The sequence below is a fragment of the Lepisma saccharinum genome, chromosome 13 (assembly GCF_977018435.1).
Source record: "Lepisma saccharinum chromosome 13, izLepSacc3.1, whole genome shotgun sequence".
NCBI lineage: Eukaryota > Metazoa > Arthropoda > Insecta > Zygentoma > Lepismatidae > Lepisma > Lepisma saccharinum.
In genome coordinates, this window is record NC_139241.1 from 53011773 (window position 1) to 53025887 (window position 14115).

At 36.2% G+C, this 14115-nt stretch overlaps 1 protein-coding gene across 1 annotated transcript in view; it reads right to left on the reverse strand.

Annotated features, from left to right (window-relative positions):
- LOC145996963 (arylsulfatase B-like) overlaps window positions 1-12988 on the reverse strand; it is a 79198-nt gene extending 66210 nt beyond the window's left edge. Inside the window, exon 1 of the mRNA XM_083133553.1 lies at window positions 12861-12988. The gene's annotated coding sequence lies outside the window, so the exon portion shown is untranslated. The remainder of the gene's footprint in view (window positions 1-12860) is intronic.
- Window positions 12989-14115: the final 1127 nt, after the last annotated feature.

Below are 14115 nucleotides of genomic sequence, written 5' to 3' on the forward strand. Positions count from 1 at the left end.
TGGTCGAATACCACATCAAGATATCGCACCTCACACAATCACAGAACCCCCTCCATGTTTAACAGTAGGAAGGAATCAGTCAACATGAAAGGCTTGTGCAAACGTTCTTCACACCCAAACACGCTCAGTGGTATGGAATAACGTGAATGTACAGGTAGATTCGCCAGAGTAGATGACCTGTCCTCACCGCAGTTGTGGTGACCCTCTGTGTTCTCAACATCATTTTCAACCTTACACAGCGTTACATGTTGTCATCAATGGTTTTGGAATAGCTGCTCTGCATGAATGTTCCCAGGATGCAGTTCATGTTTGATAGTTTTGGTTGATACAGGGTCCTGCAGATGGTATTTCAACTCGAAGGTTATGCGACACACGGTTGTCTTATGCTTTTGGGCCATTATCCACTTCAACACCCGCCTATTTCTGTCGGTGAGCTTCAAATTTCAGCCACTGTTCTTTTATGAAAATTATCCTTACCTTCTTTACACTAGGCTGTAATCACAGTTGACACCATGCTCCTTAAAACCTCCACTGTTTTCGTCACTGATGCTCCAGCTAGGTGCACTCCAATGATCCTGCTATTTTGAAAGTCTGAGAGGTCAAAGGTAATGCCGTTTGACTGTTAGCAGAATGTTCATATACAACCCATACGACTGCTGCTGATAAACTGATACCTCTACCTTCATGGTTACTAGGTGGCAGACATCTGTACCAGCTGACGTGGCTGTACTGCAGTAATGAATTGAGACCATTATTCATTTGGAAGGGTCACACTTTACACCCCAAACTCAGAACGAGGTCGCATTCCCTTCGGGAATTTTATCGAGTTCTTGAAACTTCTTATATAAAAATTGTTATATTGAAAATGTGCCATAACATTTTTAAAAAAAAAACAAAAAAAATGTGACTACCTGTTTTATCATCAGATTTTTATAAAGAGATTTATATAAAGGTGTAAATGAGTTTAGAAAGGGGTGGCAACCTAAAGTAAACTTGATAAAAGATAAAGACGGTGATTTTCTAGCTGACCCAAGTGATATTCTAAATAGATGGAAGAACTACTTTAATGACCTTTTAAATGTCCATGTAGGAGATAAATCAGAAGTGAATAAAGTACACACAGCAGAACCTTTAGTTCCAGAACCTAACTTGACTGAAGTTAAAGATGCTATTAAAAGGCTAAAGAATAACAAAGCACCTGGCATTGATTTAATACCAGCTGAGTTAATTAAATATGGTGGAAATTCATTAATATGTCAAATTCATAATTTAATTTGTTTAATATGGAATAAAGAAGAAATACCTCAACAGTGGAAAGAATCCATAATTGTTCCTGTGTTTAAAAAAGGTGATAAAATGAACTGCAATAATTACCGTGGAATTTCTCTACTCTCAACAACATATAAAATATTATCTAACATTCTTTTAACAAGACTAACCCCATATGCTAATGAAATTATAGGTGATTATCAATGTGGATTTAAACGTAACAGATCAACTACTGATCAAATTTTTCACATCAGACAGACACTTGAGAAAAAGTGGGAATATAATCAAAATGTCCATCAGCTATTCATTGATTTTAAAAAAGCATATGATTCAGTCAAAAGAGATAAACTATATATGACAGATCATAAGTTCTCTAGTTGAAAATGTTGTATATAAAAATAATCACGTTGTACAAATTACAACTTTGCCAGCAATGTGTAAAAAACTACAATGGCAATCACGCTGTACAAATTATAACTTTGACAGCGCTGCAAAGAAAAGTCATATTGGCAATCGCATTGTATAAAATAGAGGAATAGGAGGGTGGAGATATTCTGTGGCTTAGCTTAATGGAAGCGGTGGTTGTAAGTTTATGCGATGCATGTTAATCGGATTGTTTTCTAACAAATTTCAAGCATGTTTTCATGTAAAAATTAATAAAAATCTGAATTTACTAACACCAGACTTGTTTTTGACATTTTTCATGAGTTGGCGTATGTAGTTTAAGCCTGAAAGGTAAAAATCCAAGTAAGGAAGTTGGTCCCCTGCGATTCTCAAGTTGCGAGAAGTGCTACAAGAATAGGTAGGCGGTCATAAAAAGATTTTATGAGACTCAGTACGCTGTCTCAAAGATTATTCGTCTAAAGATTATAATGTGAAATTTTTTACATTATCATCGCAACTAGTTTGCAAAAACGAAATATGTGATTCCATGATTGTGTTAGTGTTCAACTAGTTCTTGTTTGGTGCAAAGTGAATTTAAGTGGTTTTACGTGAAAAATAAGAAATATGGAGCAAATATTGGCTGAATTGCGAGCTATCTCGAAGTCACAAGAGGAACTTAAACAGGAGTTAGGACAAGTGAAAGCAGAATTTAAGAGTGATCTAAAGAATCTAGAAAAAAATATAAGAGCTGATCTGAACATCCGACTGAATGTCATGCAGAAAGATGTGTCCCTATACAGGCAAGAATGCATTTCTAGGAATGAGAAGGTTAGTAGTGAAACCCAGAAAGTTGACATGGAAGTGAGAAAATTGATAGAAGAAAAGGATGAATTGCGTCAGGAACTGGTGGTTGTGAAAAACAAACTTTTTGAACTGGAAGAAAGAATAGAAAACAATCAAGCCAAGACTGTATGGTGTCATCGTCAAGTACAAGTACCAGAGTCTGTCAAAAAGAAGCCTGCATTTTCACCTGTAGATCACCAGGAATCTACTGAAGAGCCATCAGAAGCTGAAGAATGGTTTAATTTTATTGCTGGTAAATCCCATACAAGTGAAAATATTCCCATCGAAACTAGTGAATTACAAAAGGGTAATGTTTCCCTTGAGGTAGAACATTTAGTGGGTATTGTGAACAATACAGTGTTGCCCGTTTTGTCAGGTGTAGCTCAACAAGTTAAAGTTCTACAGAATTCAACTACTACCATGCTACACAGGTTTCGGGAAAGTGATTCAGATAGTTCACCCAGCACAATTAGCTGTCATTCATCTGGGCTTAAGAGTAGAAAAAAGAATAGGTCTAGGAAAAGGTCTCCCTTAGTCAATGTGAATAATAATGATAGTGTAACAACACTTTTCCCTAATGGAACAAGTAAGAGTGTTTCTAGGTGCAAAGAAAATCAAGTTTCCTCACATGTTACTAAAAGAAATTTCTTGAAGTCAGATCAATTAAATAGGTTTCCGAAATTCTCTGGAGTTTCTAGTGAACTAATCCCATCTGAATTCTTAGATGATGTCGAAGAGAATTTCGAGTTATTTCAAATAGCAGAAACAGATTTTATGACTTATGTACCAACGCTGCTAACAAAAGATGCTAAGCAATGGTACAAGATCTCAAAGCAAAAATTTTCAGATTACCAATCTTTCAAAATTCAGTTTCTGAATCATTATCAAAATTCTAATTGGAAAACAATGATGCTCACCAAAATCTTGAATTCCCAGTATCAAAAGTCTGTTCATGGGTCACTGCTAACATTTTTCATGGACCAATGGAAAATTTTGCAGATTGTTCAACCTACCACTGACGAAGCACAAAGGCTAGCTCAAATTGCTACTTTGATGCCTTTCAAAATCAAGGAAATTTTCATTATGAAACCTGTTACCGAGCTGAGTGAAGCCATCACGGTAATAGAAAATTCCGAAGCCCTTAGCAAAACTTCATTACGTGAAAGGCCACAGGCAGTGTTTAACAGTAGAACTAAAAACTTTGATAATAATAGAAACATAGCATTTATTCAAACTAAATGTACTGATCAGTCTAAAGACAGAGGTGACAAATTCAAGTGCGAGGTTGTTGATCATTCCAGCACACAGCGTAACTCGAAAAGAAATGTAGTCACGAATGCTAATAAGTCTACTTTTTCGGGAAACGAGTAAGTCGCTCATGTCGAGAGGGAGGTGTCATGAGTGTACCTGCTAATCCTCCTTTGCAACAACCCAACTCTAGTAATCTTAATCACACACACAAAAAATTTTACAATTCAGTCAAAACAAATACCGAAGCACAGGTCATTCAACCCTTGTACAATAATGTCCATTTGCTAGGTGATTCCATGATGATCCGCGTAGCAGAAACCTTGGCAAACTACACTGTTTCATATGATTCACTAGGTAAACGGAACATAGGGTTATGTACTAGCGGCCAAACTATTTCCAACCTATCTCAAAAGATCTGTCCAGATACCAAAGTTGGTAATAAAGTGATGTTGCTTATTGGCACCAATGATTTTTTGAGATATACAGAGCTACACAAAATGAAAAGTGACCTCAAAGGTTTGATACACAAGTTATTACCTTTAACGAATCAGTTAATATTACTCACATTACCACCAATCCCAAAGTTATTAACTGCTGACAATCCTGATTTGTGGAGTAAGTGGAGTCAGTGGAATAATTTTCTAATGGAGTTGGGGAATGATGAGAATCTCATTGTAGTGAATATTAGTCATCTGTTTTTGAATGCAGATTCCAGTATAAAATTGGATCTATTTGAAAAACACTTAGGAAATCCAAGGAATGGCCGAATTGATTTAATTCATTGGTCAAAGTCTGGGATGAATGTAGTTTTTGATTTCTTGAAACAAAAAGGTCTGTTCAATGATGTCAATCAAAATGAAATCACAGTCCAGGCAGACATACACCAGTTTAACTCGTTAAACTAGTTACGAGCTCATGTCAAAAAGCAGGTGATGTGAGTGATGCGATAAATCCTGCTATTCATTTTATAAACTTAAGTGAATGTGATGAAATAGATTACAGTGCAGAAATTAAAAATTGTAAGCAACCCATAAATACTAATAGCAAGCGTAAACCTTCTGCTCACATAAAAGTAAGAATAAACAATAAGGAATGTACTTCTTTACTCGATAGTGGCGCTGAGGTCAGTGTTCTCTCAGAAATCCTGTGGAAGTCTATTTGTAGTCAGGCTTCTAAACCACGGCTATTGCCAGTTACAGGTATAAAATTAGTAGACTATACAGGGAAAAGGAAAGACAAGCTAATAGGTTCCACTAATTTGAACGTGGACATTTGTGGACTTTCCTTTTACATTAAATTCCTGGTAGTCAGACATTTAAAAGTAGACATTATTCTCGGTTTAGATGTCCTATACAATATTGATAGTACTTTAGACTTTGTCCAGCGAGGCTTACTCTTGGAATCGAGCGAAGGAAGCAAATTCTCCAAATTTATCGCTGTTTCAAACGAAAGTTGTCCGGAAGAAGAGTTAGATTTCAGACCTTCTGTATCTAACATATCCCCACGGTCATCCTCTCATCCTTCTGATGAAGACTTGTGGAGAAGGGTTAAAGAGTGTGAACATTTAAATGAGTCACAAAGGATAGCTTTATTTCAGTTGTTAAAACAATATAAAACATTGTTTTCTGAATTACCAGGTCTCTGTAACAAGTATACACACACAATAGAACTGGATACTTCCACACCAATAGTTAACAAAAACTATCCAATACCATTAGCATATAGGGATGAAGTTGGCAGGCAAATAGAACAAATGTTCAACTTAGGCATTATTGAATATTCTGAATCAGAGTACTTATGTCCTCTCCTAGTTGTAGTCAAGCCCGGAGGAGGCATTCGTCTCTGCTTAGATCAAAGAAATATCAACAAACATGTCAAGCTTGAGCAATTACATCCTATGAACATAAATGAACTCTTAATGAGTTTCCATGGATGTCAATGTTTGTCCTCCCTAGATTTGGTTAATGCTTTCTGGCAGGTACCCTTACACCCCAAAGCAAGAAAGTATACTGCTTTCAGTTTTCAGGGAAAACTTTACCAGTTCACAAGGGTAGTGTTCGGATCAATCAATGGAACGTCTGCATTCATTAATGCTCTGACACGAACCTTGGAAGGTACGGAATCTTTTACAGTATGTTATGTAGACGACGTAATTGTCAAAAGCACGTCTCTCGAACAACATCTTTTTCACTTAAGACTTATTTTTGACAAGTTACAAGATGCCAACATGACACTGAGACTGGACAAATGTAGGTTTTGTCAAGTCAAGGTGGAATTTTTAGGGCATTCTATCAGTGCACAGGGTTATGAGAAATCTCCCAAGTATGTTCAAGCCATAAAAGACTTACCTGTCCCTTGCAATATCAAGCAACTGCAGAAAGTCTTGGGAAGTTTCAATTGGCTATCAAAATATGTTAAAGATTATGCCATCATGGCACATCCCTTGTACCAGTTATTGAAAAAAGGCAAAAAGTGGGAATGGAATGAAAGTGCACAATGCTCCTTTGAGTTGTTGAAACAGTCCATTATTGCAGAAACAATGCTTTACCATCCAGATTTGAACAAACCATTCTTTGTTCAAACTGATGGATCAAATATATGCATTGCAGGATATTGTTTTCAACTGGTAGACAACAACATGCATCCGATTGGATTCGTGTCAAGGATTTTGAAACCTTTTGAGAAATCATATACGTCCACTGAAGTAGAAGTGTTAGCAATACTCTTTACACTGGACAAATTTAAATCACTGTTGTTAGGTAGAAAATTTACTGTTATCACAGATCATAAATCCCTCACGTGGTTAGAATCTGCACACACTTGGAACAATAGGCTGACTAGATGGTTTATTCAAATACAACAGTACTCATTCCATGTCGAGTATTGTAGAGGTAAAGAAAACCTCTTGGCAGACCTGTTGAGCCGATCTTTTAATGACCATGATAATGAACTCATATTCATGAATAACTTTGAGTATCTTGATGAGGCATTAATATGTGATAAAAACAATTTTGTTAATGAACAAAATAGTGATCCGTATTGCAGTGGTGTTAAATCTGTTCTCGCTGGTTGTGAAAGTTCACAACAGAGCAAACATCGAAACTGGAAGAATATATACCTTATTCACAATGATCTACTTACCATCAAAGATTTTCACAATCCAAACCGGATAAGAATATGCGTGCCTCAATCATTAGTAAATCTTGTACTGCACAAGTATCATGATCAAGGTGGTCATTTTGGTACAGACAAGACACTCGGTAAAATTTACCAAATATTTTACTGGCCTCATATGAAAAGATACACAAAGTCTTACATCACTGATTGTGAAATTTGCATGAAAAATAAACCAGATAAACATCCTCCTAAGTATCTGGAAATCATGCACAAACCCTCAAAACCAGGTGAAATATTATTTATTGATTTACAAGGTCCATTCATACGTTCCTCCAAAGGTGAAAAATATTTACTAACAGTATTAGATTCTGCTAGCCGTTATCTTGTGGCATATCCTATTGGCAATAGTACAGCTTCCATCGTAACTAGAAAACTAACACATTCTTACTTCATCCATTTGGGAATACCAACAATCATTATATGTGACAATGGTCCACAATTTCGTGCAGAACATTTTACAAAAGGTATGCATGCTCTCAATGTAAAAATTTTTTACATACCCAGTTATCATCCAAGTGCTAACTTAGTGGAGAGATATCACCAGGAAATAAATAGATTGATGCGTATATTTTGCAATGGTAAACATAAGCAATGGTCTAGCCATGTTGCTGCCATTTTACATCTGTTAAATAATTCAATTTGTTCCAGTACAGGTTATGCTCCTATAGAACTCAGGCTAAATATTGAACCTCAAAATATCTGTAAAAAAGTACTAACGGATCGCATTCCTGATGTAGAGATGTGGAAAAATAAGCTGCTTATGGCAGAAACATGTAGTTCCAATAAGAGACAAAAACATATTATAAAACAGCATGAAAAACAAGCAACAAAAAATCCAGTAAAGCAAGGCGATCTGATCTTCATAAAACTGCATCCTCAAAGTCACACTATCACTTGCATTATAAAAAAATATTGTAATTTATACCAAGGTCCTTTTGTTTGTATGCAAATTCATGATGATAACACAGTGAAAGCCATATGCTGCAATACTGGAAAAGACATTGCAAATATTTCCGTAAAAAATATCAAAGCTTGGCATTGTTCATTGGACAAACAAAAACTTTGGATAAACAAACTTTTAAGCATGCGTAACGATTTGCAACTTCATGAGTTAGGTTTGGAGCAGTTACATGATGCTGTCTAACGATATTTATTAAGAGCATGATAACAAATTGTAAATTATAGTGGTACCATATTTGTGATATGTGGAGTTTGTGCATACATGTTGTCTATTGCATGTTATGAATGTATGCATGCTAATTTATGTATGCGAGATGCATATGTTATGATTTTATCTCTGCATGCAAATTGTACATGATGTGTTTTCTTTTTTTTTTTACTGATGCATGTAAACTGCACGTGTGTTGTTTTGTGTTTATTCTTGAAAATTGTACAAATTTGGTTCTGCGATTATGCATACAAACTGTACATATGTGTATTCTGTTTTGTGTTTATGCATGTTAAGTTATTTAATATATGAATCTGATATTTTGTCATAATCTTACATGTTATATCTTTGTTTATGTGGTGTTTGTTTTGTAACTAACTTCTTGCATGTAGACAATGTCATAATCTTAGTAATGCATGAAGTATTTGACATTTCTTCTTGATTCTCAGTAAGAAAGTCAAATTTCCCAACCCCGGGGAATTTATGACAGATCATAAGTTCTCTAGTTGAAAATGTTGTATATAAAAATAATCACGTTGTACAAATTACAACTTTGCCAGCAATGTGTAAAAAACTACAATGGCAATCACGCTGTACAAATTATAACTTTGACAGCGCTGCAAAGAAAAGTCATATTGGCAATCGCATTGTATAAAATAGAGGAATAGGAGGGTGGAGATATTCTGTGGCTTAGCTTAATGGAAGCGGTGGTTGTAAGTTTATGCGATGCATGTTAATCGGATTGTTTTCTAACAAATTTCAAGCATGTTTTCATGTAAAAATTAATAAAAATCTGAATTTACTAACACCAGACTTGTTTTTGACATTTTTCATGAGTTGGCGTATGTAGTTTAAGCCTGAAAGGTAAAAATCCAAGTAAGGAAGTTGGTCCCCTGCGATTCTCAAGTTGCGAGAAGTGCTACAAGAATAGGTAGGCGGTCATATATATAATATATTAGTAGAGTTTGGAATACCTAAGAAGCTTGTTAGCATGATAAAAATATGCACCAGTGAAACAGAAAGTAAAATTCGTGTGGGTATTAATATGTCTGACAAATTTACAATTCATGATGGGTTAAAACAAGGAGATGCATTATCTCCATTGCTCTTTAATTTTGCCTTAGAATATGCTGTTAGGAAGGTAAAAGAAACTAAAGAAGGACTAAAATTAAATGGTATGACTCAGTTGTTAGCATATGCAGATGATGTAGACTTACTGGGGGATGATGTGAATACAATTAAGAATAATGCTAAAATATTTTTCAAAACTGCTAAAGAGATAGGTTTGGAAGTTAACAAAGAGAAAACTAAATATATGCTTACAGGCCGAAACCAAGTGTTAGGTAATAATCAAAATCTAATTATTGATAACAACTCGTTTGAACCAGTTTCCAAATTCAAATACTTAGGAGTAATATTAACAAATGAAAATTATATTAAAGAGGAAATAAAAAGTAGGCTTAATTCAGGAAATGCATGTTACTTCTCTCTTCATAAACTTTTGTCTTCTCGTTTAATATCTAAGAAGCTAAAAGTTAAAATATACAAAACAGTAATTTTGCCTGTAGTATTATATGGATGTGAAACTTGGTCCCTTACATTGAAAGAGGAACATAAATTGAGAGTATTTGAAAATAAGATCCTTAGGAAAATCTTTGGACCTAAAAGGGATGAGGAGACAGGTGAGTGGAGAAGGTTACATAATTTAGAACTACATAATTTGTATTCATGTCCAGATATTATTAGAATAATTAAATCAAGAAGACTTAGGTGGGCAGGCCATGTGGCACGAGTGGGAGAAGAAAGAGGAGTTTACAGGACTCTTGTTGGGAAACCTGATGGTAAGAGACCTGTAGGAAGGCCAAGACGAAGATGGAGGGACAACGTTGAGATGGACCCAAGGGAAATCGGTAGGGATGGAAAAGAGTATATAGATCTTGCTCAAGATAGGGAAACATGGAAGGCCTGTGTTGCTGCAGCCATGAACCTTCGGGTTTAAGAAGGCTAGAGAGTTAGTTAGTTAGTTAGACTATCTGTTTTCCGATTGAAATACAGATTCTGTGGTTTTGAAGATGTGGACTGAAAAAAAAATGTCGGGGAGGCCCCCGAATAATGAATTTTTGAAACGAATGATAAAGAGGTTATGGTAACGATCAAAGTTGATTTTATATTTGTGGTCCGTTTGATATATTAGACGAATACGATTATATGACATCATAACGAGTATGCTCTGGACTATCTAAGGAATAGTAGCCTATTGCAATTTTAAGAGGTTGATGCATTAAATTTACCACATTATGTTAACTTGGGTTGAATTATCTTTCGAAAGACTCAATTTATACCAAACAAAAAACTTTCATTTAGAGTTAATTTGTGAAGGCCTCCTTAAATTACGTTACACATTATTTCCCGAAAACAAATATGGCCTAGTACCCAATATGGCCCTAGTACCCAATATGGCCTATTTGCTGTTTCCAAGTAGTTACAAGGTAAATTCTACAGATGACGTTAGTATGTCATTTAGACTGTCCGAATGACGTGATTGAACCTGTTGGCTGTACCTACAGTACAGTAACTTGAGGACAAAGAAGCGAAATAGCTGGCCCTCGTGATTGTCTTCTGCGTCCATATTGCACATGGAAGTTATTTTTTTTTTCATCTTCCAAGTGATAGGTGTTCATATCTCTGGTCCATATTATGATAGCTCATAATTTGTACTTTACAACAAGTCCTGTTTATAACGAAGGAAAAAAGAACACTATGTTAGGTAGGCTCAATATGTCCTACATAGGAATATATCGTCAAGGTCATACGCAAATGTGACATTTGTTAGTTTTATGCACACGTAGAGAGTGTAGGAGTCACTAAGGATGGTGAAGGACCTCATATTTGCCCAGAGTGTGTTATGTAATCCATGATCTTCTGCTGACAAGTTATGACACGTAACTTCCTTGTTTATTGGTTTGTAAACGATGTTTTTTCTTTGTGTAATCTCACTATGACGTTATGTAAATAAAACGTAAGTGTATCAATATACTTATCTACCTGTAAAAGTAACATTATGGTACTTTCTTTACAATTTCTGTTGCATTTTTTGATATGAAAGTACACATTTTTTACTAGGCCATATTGGGTACATATGAACACAATATGGCCTAAACGTTACTTTTTTAGAACATTTTCACTTCACCCATGTTATTATTTGGAATTGGCTCCAATTTTCAGTAAACGTCCATCTTTTCAATCTTGCGATTAGTTTTAACTTTCCGACTTTGTACACCGTTGGAAACAATCACAAACCTTACGTAGGCCATATTTGGTTCAGGTACCTTACGGCTGATAGGCAGGTCAATCTCTATATATTTCACTTTGGTCAAAAAACACATCAGAGGATACGTAACTTTGTAAAATGGGATGCATGGAAAATACTATGGGAATTCTCCATCACCGAGTTCATGGGGAGGGGGAAGAAACTCTATCCTCTCAAAAAGGCATATCATATATTCTATAATTTACGACCGTCTTGCCCCAACCCTTTCTCAAGCAGATTTGGAATTGACGATGCTAATTTTGCGTGTTTGAAGGAAATAAATTTGCACTGACTTTTGTTATTTACCGTCGCTCTTCTTCAACCTTTGGCTAATCGCGACGATGAGGATGAGTGATGATATGAAATGGATGAACCAACACTCACAAATAACACCCATGACCAGGCCGGGATTCGAACTCGGGATCCCTCGCGTCGTAGCGCGCTCCTGCTAACCACTCAGCCACAGGGGCCGGCTGAAATTTGGTACAGAGATGATAAGATAGTCAACTTCTTGGTTGGTGTCTTGTTTTAGTTCTTGGCTCTCGCATTGCTTGAAGCTAACTGAATAGCCATAGTGATGCACATTTTGCCTGGTAATATATATGCGCCCCACTGTACGTGTATACAGGATGTCCCAAAAGTAATAGCTCAAACTGGTACAGGTGAAAGTACACGACAATAGGAGCAAAAAAGTCTCAGTCAACATGGGTCTGCAAACGAGCCGTTTTCGAGATAATCGCGAATGTGTGATTACAAGCCGCCACTGACTTCATTGTTTGTAAACGTCGTCGTAGTTGGTAACATGCTAATAATGTGTGGGTACAAGCCGTCACTGACTTCAGTGTTTGTAAACGTCGTCCTAGTTGGTAAAATACGCCAACTCTCGGAAATGTTCTGTTTTGTAATCAAAGAGAAAACCTCGGACCGTGCAAGGAGTAAGGCACTCGGTGTTTACAAAATGCAATCGATGACGGCTTGTAACCATACATTCACATACATTATTAGCATTTTACCAACTAGGACGACGTTTACAAACAATGAAGTCAGTAGCGGCTTGTAACCACACATTCGCGATTATCTCGAAAACGGCTCGTTTGCTGACCCATGTTTACTGAGACTTTTTTGCTTCTATTATCGTGTACTTTCACCTGAGTCAGTTTGCGCTATCACTTATAAGACACCCTGTATATATACTGACAAAACGTCACAGTTTGGAGATTGGTGCTTCTTTGTGAGTGTATCTTCATTAATTTCATCTATCATTCATCATCGTCCCGATTAGGCAGAAGTGGTAGAAATGCGACGTAAAACTTTAGACAAATACAATAGAAACACCTCGTAACATAATTGCCTGAGTTGGTATTTTGCACATGGCACATACAGATTCATAATCCACAAGAATCAACATCATAGCCGGACAATTATAATGGCACAAATCACAAGTTTAGATAAACTTACCAGTGTGTGTGTTGTATCGTACCCAACTGCAGTTCGTGCAAGAAATGTGTTTAAAATTAAACTCTATTTAAGTGAAAGCAAAGAAACTTTCAAGTACTCGCACTTGACAACATTTATACACTCTTTCTTGGTCAACTACTATCTCGCCCTCAATAAGATGCGAACTGTGCAGGCAGTGTTGTCACCTGCATGATATAAAATACCACCAAATAATCATTGTCCATTCTTTGCAGTCTCCGACTGTACCACTGTAGACATTGCTGATTTAATAACTTTTACGTTGCTTTTTGCCACGTTTGACAAATCGCAACGATGGGAATGAATTATGATAAGATGGAATGGATAAATGCGCAATCGCAAACGACGTCACAACACAAAACCTCACAGAGTTCTGACTGGACTGCGCCATTGAAGTCATTAGGGTGAACATACGTCAAAGACTTTTGGGTGCCTTCTCAAAAAGTCACCCCTTACATCTAGTCACTACAGAAGTAGCCTAAATCCAATCTGTATATATATTTCACTCTTGCTACACTGCTTTCTGTGTTCCAACCGCGTCATTTTCTTCACTCACGCTTTCCATTCTCCACTTTGATTTATTTATATATTTTTATTTATTTATTTAAATGCTGCCCTCAACAGAGGTAAAACCTCCAATGACAGAAGGCAGATAAACATAAACATATATTGGTTTATACATAAAAAATACATAAACAAAACCAATACAATTAGCATAGCCTACATACAAACATACATAGACCAACAATACAAGTAATCAATTACATAATCACAAATAATCAAATTAACCAATCGGAATCTTTCACTTGTCTTTCACCAAGAACAAAGACTTGTGCAATAAATATATTGAATACATATACATATACCATTTTAGAATATAGAAAGTATAATAGCGGTACCGTAATGAGTACAATGTAGTTATTGTTATAATTTTGAATCAATCATATTTTACAAAGTTTGAAAGGCAATAAGGAATCTTAGCTCTGTTTATTATGTTGGCGTAGTGGTTATGCTGCCGCCTTGTAATGAAGGGGCCAAGTCAAGGTTCAAATCCCAAGTGCAGCATGGTTTGGATTCCACTCCCCTTAAGTGGGGAATTTGTTGAACAAGTCGCTACTGGAAAATGTAGGTTTTTTCGTCAAATTCAGTTGAACACCTTAAGTGTGGATGGCGTATATATACGCCCTCCGCATTGTGCTGCTGTAGTGCGGAAGGCGTGTATATACGTTTTATGTTT